This window comes from Dermacentor albipictus, chromosome 1 (genome assembly GCF_038994185.2).
Source record: "Dermacentor albipictus isolate Rhodes 1998 colony chromosome 1, USDA_Dalb.pri_finalv2, whole genome shotgun sequence".
Classification (NCBI taxonomy): Eukaryota; Metazoa; Arthropoda; class Arachnida; order Ixodida; family Ixodidae; genus Dermacentor; species Dermacentor albipictus.
This window is the reverse complement of record NC_091821.1, coordinates 240,765,610-240,771,609: the sequence shown is the minus strand read 5'-3', so window position 1 is coordinate 240,771,609 and position 6,000 is coordinate 240,765,610.

Genomic DNA, 6,000 nt, shown 5'->3' with positions numbered 1-6,000 from the left:
GGTGGTTGCCTCCTATTGTGCCACGTCGGAGACAGGTGCACTACGCTGGAGACCCGAGCAGCACGTTGAGGACAGGAGCACCGCTAGCAGCACGTTGAAGACATGAGCACCACGTTGGAGACCAGTGAGGGGCGATGGAGGTGTGAACGATTCGGTGTTTGTGATTGGCCAGTGGATTCCCTCAACGAAGGAAAGAGGGAAGAAAAGGGCATAAAAAGCCGAACCGGACGGCTGTGGAATAGACAGACGCTCGGACATGCAAAGATGCTACCATAGTGTGCTCCGATAGATGGAGCCGTGTAGTAAAACTGAACGGTGTACTTTGATTTTAATATAATCCTTTTTTTCATTCTCTTCAACGTGGCTCGGAACCCTTATTTCTCCCGGCACCCGGCACGGCACTATCCATGGAACCTTCGTTGGCCACACGGACCCCCGAGTTCACAACAGTGGTGGGCAGCGGTGAGATCGACCTCACGGAACTTGGGACGTCCCGACTTCAGAACAACGCCAGTATGTTGTTGTAGACTGAGCTCAATCAAGTGTGTCGGACGCAACACCAGGAGTGCCACAGGGATTGGTTTTGGGACCCACGCTTTTTTGTACTTTATATGAATGATATCAACGTACATATAGCTTCGCAAATGAGGGTTTTTGGCGACGATTGCATACTTTATAATGAACTATGTACTGATAACGGTTGTTGCGAAATTCAAGATGATCTCAACTTGATACAATTATGGTGTAAAAATGGAGAATGTCACTGAATTTGAACAAAACAGTATGCGTTAGATTTTCAAGAAAATAATCACATGGGCTCTCTATACTTGCACTATAAAAGGCGGTCCTGTAGAAGAAGTTTTGGAATACAAGTATCGAGGCGCCTATTATACCGTGCGTGCCAGCTAACGCTAGCCAAGTTGCTCAAGGAAAAAAAAAAAAGATTAAAAAATTACAGTAATGCAGAGAATTGTCTCCTAATGCATATAGATAGCATTCTTTGGTTCAGCTCGTTCTTTTCTTTCCCTGTGTTTAGCCTAGTTTGGGCTTTTCTTTCCCTGTTGGCCCACCCCGAATTTCAAGTTTACCATCCCCATACCCCCCAATTCAGGTCGGTCCATCCCCATGTCACCCCGAAATTTAGGTTGGCCCACCCCCATATCCCCCGGGTTCAGGTTGGCTAACCTCCATATCACCCGCAAGTTCAGCTTGGTTTACCCCCCATAGAACCCCCAAATTCAGGTTTGTCCATCCCCGTACCACCGTCAAATTGAGGTTGGTCCATCCCCATATCACCCCAGAATTAAGGTTTGTACACCTCCATATCACCCCCAAATGTACCTTGCCCCTCCCCCCCATATCACCCCCAAATCAACCCTCAGCTAACCACGAGATTCAGGCCACGGCAAACTGATGCACCACGGCAAACTGATACACTCGGAATGGCATCGGCAAGCGCGAATGTACTAGAAAACTTGCGGCTGCTTCTGGAACCTGCAACAAGTGAGCACTCGTGGCGACGTTACTCCCGGATCATCGACCGCACGACGGAATCCCTATGGCAGCATGTTCTACCAAGCCTGAGGCAGGAGTACAGATGAAGCCTTCAGCATCACCGAGCCAGGTATACATCGTGCACCAGACAAGGTGCAGCAAGTACTCAGATGTGATCCTAAGTTTCCGACTCAGCCAAAGAAGTCGGCTCCCGATCTGTTGGCAATTGTACGACAAGTATCAAAGCGAGTACCTGAAGTTTTATGAGTACCTGAAGCCGAGTCGGAAAGGTGTGTATCAGAGGGAGTGGCTGTGCTGACGCGGTCCCGTCTCCTTGGCGAAATGTTCAGCATCAGCAAGCCAGGTACACATCGCCGGTGACGTGGTACTACCAGACAAGGTGCAGCAAGTACTCAGATGTGGGCCGAAGTTCGCGACTCAGTCATAGAAGACTGCTCCCGATCTGTTAATTGGCAATGATACGGCAAGTATCAAAGCCTGAAGTCATAAAGTCATATCAAAGCCATAAACCTGAAGTTTTATGAGTACCTGAAGCCGAGTCGGAAAGATGTGTATCAGAGGGAGTGGATGTACTAACGCGGTCCCGTCCCCTTGGCGAAATGTTCTCCTTGAAAAAGGCTAAGTTCCTGAAATACAATGCGCTCACACTTATTCCCGAGGATAACGAGGGTGATTTCGTGGTGATGAACAGGACGATGTAATCAAGAGTTCGACGAGAACTCGTCTGGTCGGGATTGCTCATAGTTTAGGGTTTTACGGTTGAATTGGAGGAGGATCGTTGCTTGCCTTTTCTGGATGTTATGGTGCAACGTGAACGAACAGAAATTCGCTTTAATGTGTTCCGAAAACCTATGCACACGGGATGCTACTTGAACTGCTTGCCACAAACGTTCCGTCGCCGCAGCGCCCATACAACGTTCGCCACAAACCGCAGTTCCCCTAAGGACATAGAAAAAGATTTGGAAGCCATTCATCTTGAACTTTCCCGCAACAATTATCCTACTTCAGTTGTGGCTTTTGTGGCTTCAGTGCAGTGCCACCTATCCCGCCCGCCTATACTTCCTCCGCCCCGTTTGCTCCTCGTAAACGTTCTGCGATACTTTATGCTCTGTTACAGTTGGCGTGTAGCACCGCATGCAAAAAGGATGCTCGACCACCATGCCTCATCAAAACGATGGGTGAATTCCCAATTTGTTTTGGTTGTCTCGAGGGGTTGCCGGTCTGGCTGGCTACCCGCAGTGCTTACAGGCCCCTTTGTGTGTGTGCGACTTTAGAGGGATCCTTCCTCGAACTGTCAAGTTCTACAGGAGAACTTCCTCTAACCAATGTCACCTTGAAGAAAGGATAAGGGCCTACTATCCCGGACCTGCGGTTTGCCACCCGCGGAGGCGCACTCGTGAAGACGCCAACTGAGAGAGCGCATCAGCCGCCCTTCCGCAACTAGACGCCCTTTCCGCGAACCAACGCCGTCCGTCCGTCCGTCCGTCCGTCCGTCTGTCTGTCTGTCTGTCTGTCTGTCTGTCTGTCTGTCTGTCTGTCTGTCTGTCTGTCCGTCCGTCCGTCCGTCCGTCTGTCTGTCTGTCTGTCTGTCTGTCTGTCTGTCTGTCTGTCTGTCTGTCTGTCTGTCTGTCTGTCTGTCCGTCCGTCCGTCCGTCCGTCCGTCCGTCCGTCCGTCCGTCTGTCTGTCTGTCTGTCTGTGTCTGTCTGTCTGTCTGTCTGTCTGTCTGTCTGTCTGTCTGTCTGTCTGTCCGTCCGTCCGTCCGTCCGTCCGTCCGTCCGTCCGTCCGTCCGTTTGTCTGTCTGTCTGTCTGTCTGTCTGTCTGTCTGTCTGTCTGTCTGTCTGTCTGTCTGTCTGTCTGTCTGTCTGTCTGTCTGTCTGTCTGTCTGTCTGGTGCTTTATTAGGCTTTTTGTTTTCACGGTGGTCCGTTTTAGTCTTGACATTAATTCATTCCTTTTCATTCATTCTTTATTGATTTTTTCTGTGTATATACAAAAATCGAAGCAAAAGCAGAATGCTCAACGGCCTGACGGAGGCTTTTGCTTCGAATACAGTTCGGCACGCAGGCCTAATACAAATATCAAGTATCCCTTACAGAAAACTTAAGACACGTTAATTGTATATACAATATGTTGTCGTCATAGTTATAAAGAATATGAAACAATATTGCAATATTTACTCAGAAAACAAACGCAAAAGACAAATCTACAAACGTGTAAAATCACAAGCCGCAATAAAAAATATACGCATGAAAAGAAAACGAGCAGTACACTGACGAACACTGAGGGGGAAAAAATTGAGAAAATTGAACCCCATGCCACTTTTAATCAACACTAAAACAGTATTTAAACACATTCAATTCATTTTTCAAGACGAATTTGTTTAAACCAATTTTTGGGAATTGTTTATGTAAGTCGAAAATATTCTCAATTTTATTAAGAAGAATGGATACATGGTATTGAATATGCTGCCGTCCAGGAAGTTCATCTGTAGTGTTCTTATACTCTGTATTCGGAGACAGCATTCAACGCATCGAGAAGACCTGTACGTGTAGTTTATTATTTCAGATATGTAAAATTAGCTTAAGGTAATAAATTTGGCTAGCTCTCAATAGGAAAGCTTTTAGGAAAGGCGGGCGAGCATTGACATGTTGCAGGTGACCACAATATCCCTCAAATATTCGTTGTACCTTCATTGTAATGTGATTATTCTAGTATAATTTTGAGCTGTCGTTGTGTCTCAGATCAACACACAGCACTAAACCGTAAGTAAAAAAAGTGTATAGCATAACGCTTTCGTGAGCAAAATTGGTCATAAGTGACTTAATTTATACACGCCTCCAACGCTTTTACTTCATTCTATCGCTAACTTATCTATGCTTTCGTTGCAGGACAGGGCTTTCTGGAACACCAACCCCTGCAATTTCTGAGCCTTAATATGCTCAAACGCCTGGCCTTCATTGGAAGCGTACAAGTTATAATTCCGCGGGTTACTTATGTTTACTTTCGCTCGCGTTAAGTCCTAACTTGTTGATCATGAGCCAACCAAGCAGCTGGCTTAAATATGTATTCACGATGCTTTCAAGGCCAGATATGAAAGCATCAACAACAAAAAAGAATATTAGTATTGTCAGCCTACATAATTGATTTTGTAAAACCTGGAACACAACACAGGTGAGTTACATAAATTATAAATAGCAGTGGTCGAGGTATTGATCCTTGTGGGACACCTTCTCTCGCTTGAGCGCGCGAAGATGCCTCGTGATTTAGGACGACATATTGGTATCGGTCTGTTAAGTAATTTTGCAATAACTAATATGCGACTCCGCAGACGCCATACTTATTCAGTTAGGTTAAAACACCATGGCGCATCGTATCGAATGCTTTACGCAAATCGACAAACACTTTATGTGCGTATAGTTTTTTTCTCAAAATGATCATCTATCTTTCTTTATATCCAGTAATGCAAGCTCGGCTGATTTAGTTGCCAGTGTCTTTATGAAATCCTTATTTGCCTCGTTAAAATGAGATCGTCTGGTTTCATTGTCCGATATTCCGGATAGTGCGGATTGGCCGGGTCAGCCATAACGGTTTCCTGGAGTTCATAGCGATCCATTGCTTTACGTATTATATGTGACATTTATCTCATGGTGTGGAGTTGCGTCGGTTAGTACCCTAGTTATGTGATCGTTTTCTTTTTTCATGTCTGGAATGACGCTGTCTCGCCTGTGTCGTGTCATTGCTGTCTCGTTAACTTAAACCACTTGTCCTGCGCATCTTTGCTGATCTTCATTATTCAGCAGCTTAGTTTCCTGCTAGTTTTTATGCGTTTAGGTCTCAACAGATCACAACAAGGGAACTTTTCCTTTTTCTTAACGAAAATTGGAATCGTTTGTGTGGAAGCGTTTTGGTGGTACAGTCGAACGCCTTTACAACGAAGTGCTTGGGACTTCCCAGATCATTCGTTGTAAATTTCGCGTCCCACACAGCTCACAATAGAACCGGGACGTAATTATTCCTTCGTTATACAGGTCATTTTGTTGTAGAAGCATTCGTTGTAGAGGCATTCGTTGTAGAGGCATTCGTTGTAGAGGAGGCACTCTAGTGTATTCCGAATGTCTTCTTAATGTGGTTCCGTTGACGCTTTCTGTCGTCACATACGGAGCATACGCGGTACATTTTCAGACGCACTTGCTCTTGAACTCGCCGTGGTCTTCTTCGGCCGACTAGAAAGGCTACCAGTGATTCAATGCAAACAACATTCGTACAAGAGGGAAAGAGATGGAGAGGGAGGTCAGCATCGCAGAGATCAGCAGACTTACAGCAGCAGGCTCTCACAGCGAAAACCGCCGTCGTTTCAAAAAAAAAATAAAAAAATATTCTTTGCGATGTACACAGTGGGCTTTTTTTATTTGTCGCCCCGGACTGTCCAGGACTACCCGATACCCCGCATACGCAACATTCATTGGCTCCGGGACTCTCAGGGA